Source organism: Panthera leo, chromosome D3 (assembly GCF_018350215.1).
Source record: "Panthera leo isolate Ple1 chromosome D3, P.leo_Ple1_pat1.1, whole genome shotgun sequence".
In the NCBI taxonomy this organism is placed as follows: domain Eukaryota; kingdom Metazoa; phylum Chordata; class Mammalia; order Carnivora; family Felidae; genus Panthera; species Panthera leo.
Window position 1 is genome coordinate 17,003,068 of NC_056690.1, and position 14,938 is coordinate 17,018,005.

Consider the following 14,938-nt stretch of genomic DNA (forward strand, 5'->3'; position numbering starts at 1 on the left):
TTGGGTAGAACCGCGTTTGTGAGCCAACCGTGCAGTTTTTCTGCCTGTGGTACGCCGGGGGGATTGGGCTCCATTCCCCGACACTCAGCTTTCTCATCTGTAAAATGGGCAACTACGTGAGCCTATTGCAGAGATAAAGACGAGATGAGCCAGAGTTAGCAAGGCCCGTGCTTTACTGCCCCGTGAGTCTATCAAGCTCAAGAGTCTGTGGAGTCAGGAGGACCTGGGGGTGGAATCCTGCCCTTTTCCCCTTTACGCCCAGCAGCCTCAGGTAAGTCCCTCCACCACCCTGAGCCTCATTTTCCCTATTCGGGGCTAATCATCAAAGCCCCTACCTATGGTGGCCGTGATCGTTACATGAGCTAACGCACATGAGATGAATTAGCCCCGTGCACAGAACACAGAGAGGGCTTAGCGAGAGGAAGGCGCTATCTTCTGCCAGGCTGGTTCTTTGCTACCTCACGCCGGGCACAGACGAGGCTCTCCGTGAACACTGGCTCCGTGGCAGGGTGGATTCGTGTCTTCTCCAGGAAATAGAGAGCATCCTCCAACTGGTCACGTGAGGAGAGTTTAACGTAAAAAATTAATGACACCGAAAACATTCAAAGAACAAAAGAGTCATTAGAACGACGCACACATGCACTCTTTGCAAACGTGTGGATGAGGCATCAGACAGGCATCGTGGCAAGAGCCGGGTGGGACGGCTATGCCAGTAGCATACCACCCTCTCCACCCGTTTAGCAAGCGTTTAATAATTATCCATTAAAAAAATTTTTTGACGTGTACTTATTTTTGAGAGACAGAAATAGAGTATGAGTAGGGGAGGGGCAGAGAGAGAGGGAGACACAGATCTGAAGCAGGCTCCAGGCTCTGAGCCATCAGCACAGAGCCCGACGCGGGGCTCAAACCCACGAACCACGAGATCATGACCTGAGCCGAAGTAGGACGCTTCACTGACTGAGCCATGCAGGCGTCCCCAGAATTACCCATTATATGCCAGGGCTTGTGATGGGGGCCTGGGACACATGTGACTAAGACATGGTTCCTCTTCCTAAGAATGTCTAGATCCGGGGCACCTGGGTGGCTCGGTCGGTTAAGCGTCCGACTTCGGCTCAGGTCATGATCTCGCGGTCTGCGTGTTCGAGCCCCGCGTCGGGCTCTGTGCTGTCAGTTCAGAGCCTGGAGCCTGTTTCAGATTCTGTGTCTCCCTCTCTCTCTGCCCCTCCCCTGTTCACGCTCTGTCTCTCTCTGTCTCAAAAATAAATAAACGTTAAAAAAAAAAAAAAGAATGTCTAGATCCAGTGGGCAAGATATAGACTCTTAAATTTAAAAAGATACAATAAACCTCAACCCATTTTTTTTTAGAGATAACCAATTTATTTATTTTTTAAGTTTATTTATTTATTTTGAGAGAGAGACAGAGAGAGAGAGCGTGCACAAGTTGCGGGGGGGGGGGTGGTGCAGAGAGAAGGGGAGACAGAATCCCAAGCAGGCCCCACGCCATCAACACAGATCCCGATGCGGGGCTCGAACTCGTGAGCTGTGAGATCATGGCCTGAAGCAAGATCAAGAGGTGGACGCCTTGGGGCGCCTGGGTGGCTCAGTCGGTTGAGCGTTCGACTTCGGCTCAGGTCATGATCTCACAATCCGTGAGTTCGAGCCCTGCGTCGGGCTCTGTGCTGACAGCTCAGAGCCTGGAGCCTGTTTCCGATTCTGTGTCTCCCTCTTGCTCTCTGATCCTCCCCCGTTCATGCTCTGTCTCTCTCTGTCTCAAAAATAAATAAACGTTAAAAAAAATTTAAAAAAAAAAGAGGTGGACGCCTAACGGACGGTGCCATCGGACGCCCCAAAACTCAACCAGTTTTTAATATGACAAACAGGAAGTAACATCCTGTGCTGGTTATGCACGTGGGCTTTGAAGCCATCTCAACGTGACCTTGATGGGGGCCCTTGCCGTGCTAGGCGAAGGTCCCTGTGCCAATCACAGCACCATGCCAAACCTCAGTTTCCACATCTGCTAAGTGGGAATGATGGTTGCATGTATTTCAGGGGATCACGGTGAACACTCAACACGGTAATGTAAGTAAGTCAACGTGCTGTGAGGGGGCCGCGTGGCAAGGAACTCGGATGCCCTCCAGGAACTGAGAGTGGCCCCAGCTGACAACCAGCAAGACAATGGGAACAAAGAACTGATCCTGCCGACGGCCGACCGTGTGGACTTGGAAGGGGACCCTGAACGTCAGCAAGGGGCTCACTGACACCTTAGATGCAGCGGCTGGGGCTCTGAAGCTGTGCCTGGACCGGCGACTCGTGGAAACCACAAGATGTTAATCGTGTGTTATTTTAAGCTGCTAAATTTGAAGTCGTTCGTTTTGATCACGAAGACATTGCGTAACACCAAGACGCTAAGACGTGATGGTCGCTAAGACATTAGGTAACTTGCCCAGGTCTACACAGCTCCTCAGGGATAAGAGCCGAGATTCAGAACAAGAGGGAACCACCACACCGATTGAAACCCCACCAGCCAGAGGGGTTAAAATGCAAAAGATTTTCTGATCAGCACTCGGCTGACTGGAAAATTCAATTCATCAGAATCTCTAATTCCTGGGCCTTGTGATGAGTCAGGGATTTTCTGGATTAGAAATCGAGTTTTCTGGGACGCCTGGGTGGCTCATTCGGTTGAGCGGCAGCCTCTTGATTCTTGGTCAGGTCATGATCTCAGGGTGGTGAGATCGAGCCCCGCACTGGGCTCTGCGCTCAGCACAGAGCTTGCTTGGGAGTCTCTCTCCCTCTCTCTCTGCCCCTTCCCCACTCACGCTCTCTCTCTCTCAAAATAAATAAATAAACTTAAAAAAAAAAAAAGAAATCAAATTTTCCATGGCGATCGGGACCAATACCGCGGATGCCCAGCGGAAGGGCAGCGACCCCAGAGCCGGAAGAAGGAGGTTCCACGTCACGCGTTACACAGAGGTCTCATTCAGAATAGCCACCTGTTTCCATTTTGAAAATGCAGTGGGGTTGCTAACCTAGCCGCAGTCACCTGACCCTGTGCCTCTTCTGTGCCCCTCCCCACTGGGCCCCAGGGGCTGAAAAAGTGATGTCTTGGGACGTAGGACTCATTCCTTTTGCAGACAGAGCGCGACTCCAACGAGAGGAGATGAACGTCCGCCAACCAAACAGCCACCCCCACTCCCAGTGTGACACTAGCGGCTCTCAGTCATCCAGCCCAGAGCCCGACGCGGGGCTCGAACCCACGGACCGCGAGATCATGACCTGAGCCGAAGTCGGACGCCTAACCGACCGAGCCCCCCCGCCAGGTGCCCCACGAGACAAACAGATTGACCTAGGCTCAGCCAGCCATTCAATGGCAGAGCTCGGACATAAATGTGATGCAGACCGTCCCCGAAGCCTGTGCTTTGGCTCGTTCTGTTGGACGCTCTGAAGTAGGAGCCGGCACACCGTGGGTGCACATGTGCTGTTGCTGAGGGCTGACTGTACCCGGGCTGAGCCCCCGCCGCAGGTGACAGACTCGCCGTGAGTCTGAGGAACCTCGGCTTCAGCACCCCTCCGGTGTGGTCCAGACTCCATCCATTCCTTAGTTGAGATTCACTGAGAACCCACAGTGACAAACACCCAGTGGGGAAGCAGGCAAAGTCCCTGCTCTCGGGGAACTTGAATTCTAACATAAAGGTAATCCTGATAAACAAGAAAAGCCGGAAATCAAGTAGTTTTTAAAGATACGTGTCGGGGTGCCTGGGTGGCTCAGTCGGTTAAGCCTCCGACTTCAGCGCAGGTCATGATCTCACGGTCCGTGAGTTCGAGCCCCGCGTCGGGCTCTGTGCTGACGGCTCGGAGCCCGGAGCCTGCTTCAGATTCTGTGTCTCCCTCTCTCTGTTCCTCCCCCGCTTGCACTCTCTCTCTCTCTCTCTCTCTCTCTCTCAAAAATAAATAAAGATTAGGGGCGCCTGGGTGGCGCAGTCGGTTAAGCGTCCGACTTCAGCCAGGTCACGATCTCGCGGTCTGTGAGTTCGAGCCCCGCGTCGGGCTCTGGGCTGATGGCTCAGAGCCTGGAGCCTGTTTCCGATTCTGTGTCTCCCTCTCTCTCTGTCCCTCCCCCATTCATGCTCTGTCTCTCTCTGTCCCAAAAATAAAATAAACGTTTAAAAAAAAAATAAATAAAGATTAAAAAAAAATTAAAGAAAAGAAAAGATACTGAGATATGAAGGAGCCACAGGGGGATCTTCATAGGGAAACCAGAGAAGACCTATCTCAGGAGCAGAGCTGGGACGAGAATGGAGACAGGGAGGGAGCCAGGCTGGGACTTGGAGGAAGAGTGCTCCAGGCCCATGGAAGAGCAGGTGCAAAGGCCCTGGGGTGGGAATGAGCGAGGCCCACACAAGGAAGAGAACGGATGCAGTTAGGAGGCTGACACACAGTACACACGGTGAAACACAGGGGGCGCTGGTGTGGCATGAGGTCAGAGAAGGTCATCAGGGGTTTTAGGATAAAAGGAACTTGGACTTCATCCTGCGGCCACAGACGGCCAGGAAGAGGAGAAGCAGGATCCAAGTTGCACAGACATTCCAATGTCCCTGACTGCCATGGGGAGATTGGAAGAGACAGCTCTAAGAATGGGGGCAGGGAGAACAGGTTGGAGGCCCAGCAGTGGTCCTAGCCCGGCCACCCTGAGGGACTTCTTGCTTTATCCCACTCCAGAGGCCCTGGGATCCTGACCCTCAATTCACTAAGCTCTTTCTTGCCTCCAGGTTTCTCACAAGGCGTTCCCTCATCTCACTCAACGATGAAAGAGACAATCCCCGAAAGCTCCTTTCTCTAACCACCTCTCCAGCTCCTTCTTTACACCGGCTTCCCTCCCTTCACGTCTGTTCACCTGGGAAGCGTTCTCTGACCCCACGTCCAAGTAAACGCCCGTGGCATCTAGCTCTTTCCGTTGGAGCTACAGCTTGCTCAGAGCTAGTGAAGGCTACTCACCCCTTCCCCTCCAAGAGCCTATGAAGGCAGGCTCTTTGTGCCCCCCCACAGGAAGCACATAGAAGGCCTTCAGCAAAGTTGGGGCGCCCGGGTGGCTCAGCAGGTTGAGCGACCAACTCTTGGTTTCGCCTCAGGTCATGATCTCACAGTTTCGTGAGTTCAAGCTCCGTGTTGGGCTCTATGCTGACAGGGCGGAGCCTGCTTGGGATTCTCTCTCTCCCTCTCTCTCTCTGCCCCTCCCCCACTTGCACGCACTCTCTCTCTCTCTCTCTCTGTCAAAATAAATAAGCTTAAAAAAATCTCAGCAAAAATTTAGTTGATGGAGTCATATTTTGTTGAAGCTAGTGGCAATTTGAGATTTATGCTGCTGACCCCAAATGCTTTTTAAACAATGAAGTAGGGTCAGTCTTTCAAACGAATGTGTTTGTCGAGCAATAACCGTGATTGGTAGCATGCCTCGTGTGCGCTGGGGACAGCGCTAAGCGCGTGAACTCCACTCACTCACCTAATTATCTCCATAACCATAGGAAGTGGGAGCGCTCACCCCCACTTCTCAGATGGGAAACTGAGGATGGAAATGGGTAAGAAACTAGCCCAAGAACACCTCGTGACTGGGTAATGGAGTCCAGTGGCTATGCGATTTGAGTCCACGTCCGTTTGGGTACAGAGCTCATCATCTTTTGACCGCTGATTCCTGAAAATAGGAAATGAGGAAAACACTCATTCCTTCAGCAAGTATTTACCAAGTAGCAGCTTTGCAGGTGGAGGAGGGTGTGCTGTGTATTAGCCAGGGCTCCTGCCTTCTAGGAGAGCAGCATCTAGTAGGAGAGATGAGACCCGGAGGGACGGGTCAGGGCAGCGCTGATAACCTGGGATCCACATGAACCAGTTCCGAGAAGCACTGAGATCAAAAGAACAATTTAACAACCCCAGGAATACCAGCAAAATGACTCACATTCACTTATTATAATTCTCCAACGCTGTGAACTCATAGTGCACCGCAAAATGCCTTAAAACTCCTTTTCCAGCCCAGCGTCACCCCAAACTACCTTCTACACTCTTGACTGATACACTTTTTTCCCTTCTGCCTTAAGATTCCTTATCACCAAAGCTACAAACAGCAGACAAAACCTGAACCAGCGCCTTTGACAGGCTGCGAAGGCCGTGTTCTCCCAGGGACACGTTTCAGTGCAGACACACGCACCCACACGCACACACACACGCACAGGCACACACGCACACACACACTGATTTCACTGTTTTGCCTATCATTTCACAGGGTCCGCAGACTTCCGGAATCTTACCCGCTGTTTCCGAATGAGGATCCCCACCGCTGGTCACCTGAAAAGGCTTCAGTGCCTTAGCATTCACCAAAGGAAAAGAGCCTCTGCTCCTTCCGAGTGCATGAGAAAACTTCAGAAATGTGTGTAAAAACAGGTGCACTCCCAACCAAATAACCCGCCCCTTGCTGCTTCAGAAGCTTGTCTTTCTCCACAGTCTCCAGCCTGAAGTGGCTTTTGTTCCCGGGGAGCAGGAAACTCTGTGATTAGGAGAGGAGATGACAATGGCCTTAGCTGCCCTCCAGAGCTGGAGCTAACTCTCTCCTTTTTGGTCTGAGTTTGGGTTCTCCATACCCAGGGTGGTTTTAATGCAACTGCATCTTATGGTTCCGGAGACCAGCAATTCTCAGCCGCTGCACCTCCTCGCCGCTGGATGGCCATCATCGCCAGGGATGTTGGAAAACAACCTGAACTCTTGGTGAAATATCACAGTTGGGAAATGATTGGCTTCGAAAATAAATTGGAGAACACTCAAGTTTCTCTCTAGCATGATGCTGCTTTCAATGCCCTCTTTTCAGATGTGCTTTCCTGAAAACACATGGTGGGGGATGGGTGGGAATGGGCAGTCGGTACCGTCTGGGGGAATTCTGAATAACCCTAGGATACCCGCACAACCCTTCATGATTCCTGATTTTTTTTTTTTATGTTCAGAAAGGCCTTCGTTAACCCCAAGGGGGTTTTTTTGGTCACTATTTTCACTCCTTCCAGAATAATGCTTCCAAACCCCAGTTATTTGAATGTCACTTTCAAGATTTTTGTCCTATCCCTTATTATTTTTTATCTAATATTTATTCCAATAGGCACCCTTCTGTAGTCTTACAATAATAATCATGAAATCATGGGGTTAATGTGTTTGTTATTTCCCCTCAAGACGCATTAAAATGAGGGCTCAACTTTAAAAATAAAAATCACTTGGGGAGCCTGAGTGTCTCAGTCAGTTAAGCGGCTGACTTCGGCTCAGGTCACGATATCACCGTTGGTGAGTTTGAGGCCCGCATGGGGCTTTGTGCTGACAGCTCAGAGCCGGGAGCCTGCTTCGGATTCTGTGTCTCCCTCTCTCTCTGCTTCTCCCCTTCTCGTTCTCTGTCTTTCCCTCTCTCTCAAAATAAATAAACATTAAAAAAATTTTTTAAATAAAAATAAAAACCACTATCCAGGTACAATGAAAAATCATTCCCTATATTCCCCTCACCCAGTGGTACGGTTACCACATTTTTTAATGTTTATTTTACTTTTGAGAGAGAGAGAGAGAGAGAGAGATACCATGCGCGGGGGAGGGGCAGGGAGCGAGGGAGACAGAGGATCTGAAGCAGGCTGTGCACGGACAGCACAGAGCCCGATGTGGGGCTCGAACCCACGAACCATGAGATCAGGACCTGAGCTGCAGTCGGATGCTTAGCCAGCTGAGCCCTCCAGGTGCCCCTGTTTGCCACATTTTGAGGACACACTGTTGTAATAAGTAAGTGCCTTCAGGAGTTGAAAGAAATTACCTTTGATCCATTTATTCATTTGTGAATTGCATTTCATCTTTTAAAATCATCTGTTACAAAAAAATCTGTCAGTTTCTCACTACGTAGCAGGCACTGACCTGAGCACGTGCACACTCACGATGGTTGCCATTGCTGTTCCCGTTTCACAGATGGAGAAAAAGAGGCTCAGAGAGGTCTGAGGGTCTTGCCCAAAGTCACACAGCCTATGCCTTCCAGGGTGGACAGAACCAGGTTCCTGTCTTCCTGTCTAACAGTCCCCCTCTAAACAGCCAAATCACAGCGCGGACATTTGTTTGTGAAATATGTCGCTGTGTTCCGGCAGTCTAGAATATTTCCAAGAGTTTCTCAAAATCCAGCAGAATAAATATCAGATTTTTTATTGCCCACCACATAATAGGAATAGGACTTATTACTGTCGGAGCGCCAGACTTTCGGAAGCCTCCATAAATCTGGCGCTCCAATTGACTCCATATGCATTTCAGCAAAACCCGGCCCGCGCAGGGGAGCAGTGGATGTAATTATAATATGGAGTGGGGCTTTTGGATTAATCACATTCTGAATATTAACTGTGCATTATGCTGATTTCCTTGTAAATATATTCAGAAGCCCCAGCGTGTGTACCTGACTCAGGCTTACACAATCAGAATAGCAAATGTCCTGAATGTGGGGCTGGAAACAGTCCCATCTGCAGTGCGTGAAGCTGAGTTTCATTTCCTCCGAGAGAAAGAATATTTCCGCCCTCTCCAGGAGGCCTCAAAACACAATGTATGGTTTTCCGACACCAGGGAAGGAGCCGTGTTTGTTTTCAACTGCCTGGTTCAGAATGGATTTTGTCAAAAACGAGAACACATTTTTTTTCCCCCCAGCGAATTCTTGGGAGGATATTTCTGGCCCTAGAACTTCTTTACGAATAAGCCCTTCCGTATGAGTGTCTTTACTAGGTGGGTGGTGGGGGCAGAAGGTGGCGGAGGAGAGAACAGGATGGGGAACAGTGTGACGAAGGACTGAGGTTTAGAAGGAAAGTCCTGGGGGCACCTGGGTGGCTCAGTCGGTTAAGCCTCTGACCTCGGATCAGGTCATGTTCTCATGGTTTGTGAGTTCGAGTACCGCATCGGGCTCTGTGCTGACGGTGCGGAGCCTGGAGCCTGCTTTGGATTCTGTGTCTCCGGCTCTTTCTGCCCCTCCCCCACTCACATTCTATCTGTCTCTCTCTCAAAAGTAAAAAAAAAGTATTAAAAAAAATTAAAAAGAAAAAAGGAAAATCCTGGATCACAGTTCTGCTCAGGACACCGCTGGGGTAAACTTGAGAACAGACAACACCCCCTGGGAGTCACAATTCATCATTCACAAAGAAAGGCGTGTACTTGTACAATTTCATCCCGCACTCACGGCAACTGTGAGAGGTAGGTGTTATGATTCCCACTTTGCAAATGTAAAAACTGAGATCTGAACAGTCTTGCTTTGAGGAAATGTGAGTAAACCAGGTGTGGGCGAGGGGCCTGGAGATGGGCACGAAGCTAAAGGGGCACCGAAAAACTCAGCAATCAAGAACAATAATATTTTAATGCCGTAATTTATAATTACTGCAAAAAAGCTGTGATGAGCAAAATAGCAACATTTTAAATAAAGACAGGATTAGTAACAGTGCTTTGCTGAGCCTTCTGGAGCCTGAGACAAAAGGATATATCAGTAATACTGACTCACCTTTAGCTCGATTAACTGAGTTGGGGTTGTTTTTTTTTTTTTTTTTTTTGGTGTGTGTGTGTGTTTTCTTTTTGTTTGTTTATTTGTTTGTTTTTGGCCTCTCCTTGAATTTTGTGGCTCAGTGGCCTCAACCTAGTTCCAGCCCATCATGGGAGCCAGAATTATCTCCCTAAATCACACATGTGCCCATGTCAGGCCTCTGATCCCATCCTTCGGAGGAGGAGGGTTCCATATTACCTACTGAAAAGAATCCAGATGGCCAAGCCTGCCTTGGAGAAGCTTCTGGAAGAGAGGGAGCACTGTGGCTCTGGGATTTACATGCATCAAATGATTAATAAGCTTTGGGATAACAACACAGTCTCTGGACTTCGGTGGCCTGTGTTGGGAACCTCTTCTATCATTTACTGGCAATGTGACCTTAGGTGATGAAGTAAAAGTCCCAGGATCGCGGTTTTCTCTCCTAAAAATAGGGAGGGCGGCCATGCCTGTCTCACAGAGTTGTTAAGAAAATTCAAAAGTAAGAAACAACGAGAATCATTAAAAAATAGCATCATTTGGGGCGCCTGGGTGGCGCAGTCGGTTAAGCGTCCGACTTCAGCCAGGTCACGATCTCGCGGTCTGTGAGTTCGAGCCCCGCGTCAGGCTCTGGGCTGATGGCTCGGAGCCTGGAGCCTGTTTCCGATTCTGTGTCTCCCTCTTTCTCTGCCCCTCCCCCGTTCATGCTCTGTCTCTCTCTGTCCCAAAAATAAATAAAAAACGTTGAAAAAAAAAATTAAAAAAAAAAATAGCATCATTTATCGAGTACCAATTTCCCCAGCATCTGGCAAATATGGTTAGTGCTCCATCAATTCATTCAACTAATATTTAGTAAGCATCTACTACGTGCCAGGTACATAGTGCTAGATCTTTCGAGCCTCAGTAAGGGCTAGTTATTGCTCTTGCTGTTCTAGCAACAGCCCACGAGGCAGGTACCACTGTTTTCATGCTCCTTCTATAGGCAAGGAAACTGAGGCTCAGAGAGATGAAATTATACCCCCGAGATGAGCCACCGGTTAAATTGAAGAGCCAGGATTGGACCTCATTTAGGTCTGGCTCCAAAGCCCGCTGAGTTCTCAGTGAAGTCCGTCAGACGCGTTCCTGAGTGTGTTTGTCTCTGCCTTGGGACTGGGAGCTTCCAGAAGGTGTGCCCTGTGGGCAAAGGCCCAGCCTCTTGTGTCTGCAAAGGCCCAGCAAAGGGCTTTGTTTACAGCCAGTGCTCAACGGAATGGCCCACAAAGTAAACTGAGTCTTGTCTTGCAGCCTTCTCGAGTATGCTTTGAGGTTTGTGCCCTAGGATTTACCCCCATGATGGAGACTGTATGTGCTTCTTCTCTGAACTCCTGGTTCTTTGCAAGAAAAGAGAAGCCGGCTGGGATGGTGGCGGTGGTGGTGTCCACAGTGAAACTTGTCTTTTGCCCCCACGTGCCTGCTCCTTCTCGAGGCTCCTGTCTCAGTGGACGTAGCACAGTCCTTGGTTCACACGAGACAGCGGGCATCGCTCTTTCCTTCCTCCTCCTCTCTTGTCCCCTGGCGGTCACTCAGCTGCCACGTGCTGGGGATCCCACCCCTTACGTCTTTTCCCATCGGCCGCTTCTCTCCTTTCCTCCACCACCTCAGGCCAAGCTGCCTCCAGTTTTTGCTTAGATGCCTGAAACCACCTCATCCCTGCTCTGTACCTGCTTCCAGCCTGGCCCCCCTTCCATTCCACTCTCCACTGGGCAATCAGAACCGCTTTTTCAATCACAGATCTGACCCAGTCTCTCCTCCGCCTCAAACCCTGCAAAGGCTCAGTTTCCCATAAGCTGGTCTCTGAAGCGGGGCATCCGCAAACTGGGGGCGATGGATGCTGATCCTCCCGGCCAAGGGAAGAAGGTATAAGAACCACTTTTGTTTTGCATAAGAAGGTATAAGGACTCCTACTGTTTATTTTCTACTGTATCTGTTTGGAAGCTCTATTTTGAGTCACGTTTCATGACGTAACAGTTTCTTAGTTCAATTTCCCTGGAAGCAGAGCTTGAGGCAAGGATTTGGATGCATGGGACTTCTTCAGGGAGTGCACTTAGGAGGAACCTATGAGAGAGTAAGGGAAGCAAGATGGAGTCGAAGGAAAATGCTACCCAAAGGTGTGGTCTTAGCTCTGGAGTCGAGCTTCAGCTTGATCCAACTGGGAGCTCTAGAAGGTGAATTGCACCACAGGGTGTTGACCTTCTGTATACCTCTATCAGCCGCCTGACCCTACGGTGATGGGCAATGTCCACTTCCAAACGAGGCAGCTGCTGTTGGCCAAGGACAATCTTTTAGAGGGGAGAGCAGCTCTTCTGTGATGGGCATTCCACATGGAAAAGGGAGGGGATCAGGCACCGAGAGCGTTGACTGTATGCACAGGGTGTGGTAAGAAGGTATTAGACTCTCTGTTAGTATCTACCTTCCACCTCTTCCTTTTACATTGTCTCCATATTTTATAATAGACACCTCACCACCGTATATGTCACGTATTATTAGTACAAGACCATGGATGCAGTTTAACAACAACTAGATCAGTGATTAGGATAAAAGCTCATCTGGTTTTTTTTGACTCCCTAGGGTTTATAGGTGAACTTGAATCTATGTCTGATTCCCGAGCCACATGGGTAGAATCAAGTCATACAGAGAAGCCAGGGCCCAGATAGGCAAGAATGCACCTCAAGCAGGGGGAATGTGGACATTAGAGGGCTCCAGGCTTGTTTATTTTGGAATCCAGCATTTGAACGCTTTGGCCCAGTCTCTTCTGGTCATTTCATCACTCACTGGGAACGTGGGAAGGGAATGATTGCACCGAGGGGAGCCCTTGCAGTGGTTTTCAGAGGCTCTAATAATTCTGACATCTTTTTACCTTTTCTTGTGCCTCAACCCTTAATGGACCCTTCAGATGCTGTGAAATCCACAATCTATCTCATCCTTGGCCAAGAACGGCAGCCAGAGTGGAAAGTCTCATGGGAACCAACCGTGTGAAGGCAATCCGCTTTGAAACCACAGGGATTCCTGCCTTATGCCCACCTGAGCCCTGCATGCAAATTACTCTGATCTGAGCTTCTGGTGCTGGGCTGGGAGGTCTAAATTCAGCTCCCACCTGGAATAGAGTCCAGTGAAGAAGGAAGGACTCGGAAGTCAGATACAGTGGGGACCCAACCTCACCTTGGCCAACTACCAAACCTTACAGCTCTGTGCCCCTGGGCAGCTTACATAATTTGTCTGAATTCCAGGTGTTGTTTTTTTTTTTTTAAGTTTATTTGTTTATTTTTAGAGAGACAGAGACAGCATGAGTGGGGGAGGGGGTGGACAGAGAGAGTGGGAGAGCGAAAAGCCCAAGCGGGCTTTGCGCTTCTGGCACAGAACCTGATGCGTGGCTTGAACTCAAGAAACCGTGAGATCAGGACCTGAGCTGGAACCAAGAGTCAGACACTTAATGGACTGAACCACCCAGGCATCCCTGAAGTCAAGGTCTTTACAACATCTAGGTCAGTTTCCCAGAGCCAAACCCAGGACAGACAAACCACAGGACTGTGCTCAATAAGACGTGTATATCTATATGTATATGTGCATATATAAAATGTGGTTGTACACATACATGTATATCTGCTAATTTTATAATCTCAAAAACCCTGTTAGCTGGGCACATTGTCTTAATTTTATAGATGAGGGACCCGAAGCTCAGAGAGGTTGAGTCACTTACTATAGCCACTACGCGATGGAGCTGGGATTCGAACCAGGCAACTTACCTCTCGCCCTTCATTGCCTCCCAGATCCTCCCTTACTTAAGTTATTAGCACCCAGCTGCAGACTCCGAACACTTCTGAGACGGTGACGGCTTCGTTCGCAGGCGCTTGGAACTCATAATCAGAAAGCAGACGTCATCTTTATTAAATCCCACGTGGTAGCCAGTTGGGTGTAGAAACAGCACGAATCTCATGGTTTGAATGTCTTCTTTATCCCGGTTGGTGCCTACCCTAAATTAAAATCCCCCGAAGGTACCGCTGTCTTAATCAACAGTTTGCCTGGTTAACACGGTAAACATTTTCCTTGTTGTGGAGCGGATCGTGCCAATTAAAGGCACAGATGATGCTGAGCAGGAGGGCAGGGTGTGTGCGCCTGCTGAGAAGCCCAGCCTTTTCTGGCCAGCTGCGGTCCCCACATCCCTGCTGGGGGTTCACTGAGACCCAGGGCTCTGGAACGACAGCCATTTCTACCCAGGATGCAGCTGCCATGCGCCTTCGGCTACCCGTGCCGGTTGGGGGCGTGGGTTTGGAGCCATTGAGACATGCCTGTGTGTCTGGCCCCCTCCCTGTGTCCGTTTCCTCAGCAGTACCTGCCTCATGGGGTGCTACAGAACTTGCTTCATGAGCAGAGGTGAAGCCTGAATGAAGAGACGCGTACACAGGTACTCAGCACGGGGCTTGGCGCTCAAGAGTGGAAGCCCTTCTCCCCTCCCCCTCCATCTGCGCTAGTGGATATTTTTTGACACCCTTTTGGCCAGTGAGCATCATTACAATGTTCTTCCTCAGTGGGGGCATTTTCCCTTAAGAGTCCTGCTTACTCAAAGAAAGACTGAAAAATTCACTTGCGAGCATGTGACTCAACCCCCGGGACTCAGTCTTGGAAGACCGGGATTGTTTTTGTCCTTGTAAATTTCCTATGCAAGCATCACATGGGGGGGCACCTGGGTGGCTCAGTCAGTTGAGTGTCAAACTCTTGGTTTCAGCTCAGATCATGATCTCACGGTGGAGTTCATGACCTCAAGCCCCGCCTCCAGCTGCAGGCTGAGAGCACAGAGCCCGCTTGGGATTCTCTCTCTCCCCTCTCTCTGCCCCTTCCCTGCTGATGCTCTCTCTCTCTCTCTTTCTCTCTTTCAAAATAAATAAACTTTAAAAAAAGAACAACATACGTATAGAAAATCACACACAGCTTAATTATGCCCTTTATTAAATATTTACAAACCAACTATTTTCCTGTATCCAGGCATAAAACACAAAATAGAATGTTGCCAGCTCCCCTGGAGACCCTGCTGAGCCCCCTTCCCCTTATTATTCCCCAGGGGTATCTGCTGTCCACACCTCTAAAAGCACAGGCTAGTTTTGCTCATGTTTGAACTTCGGATAAATGGAATCAGGCAAAGTTGTATCTAGAGAGACATTCATGGAGTTTCTATGAAAGGGATTAATGGAAATATAAGTGGGGTGGAATATAGATAGAATCGAATGAAATTATATAAAGAATACATACTGTGTCTGTCTTCTTTCATTCAACACTTTGTGGGCTTCATCCGTGTTGTCGCATGTAGCTGTAAGTCATTCAATATTATTTCAGCGTAGTGCTTCACTGTGTGACAATTCATTC

General features: G+C 49.4%; 1 long non-coding RNA gene across 1 annotated transcript; it reads right to left on the reverse strand.

Moving 5' to 3' along the window:
* Nucleotides 1-343: 343 nt before the first annotated feature.
* On the reverse strand, nucleotides 344-14,393 carry LOC122204064. The gene is made up of 3 exons (XR_006195462.1): nucleotides 13,324-14,393; nucleotides 5,736-5,810; nucleotides 344-551 (listed from the first exon to the last, which is right to left on the reverse strand). It is a non-coding gene; the product is annotated as an uncharacterized LOC122204064 (long non-coding RNA).
* Nucleotides 14,394-14,938: the final 545 nt, after the last annotated feature.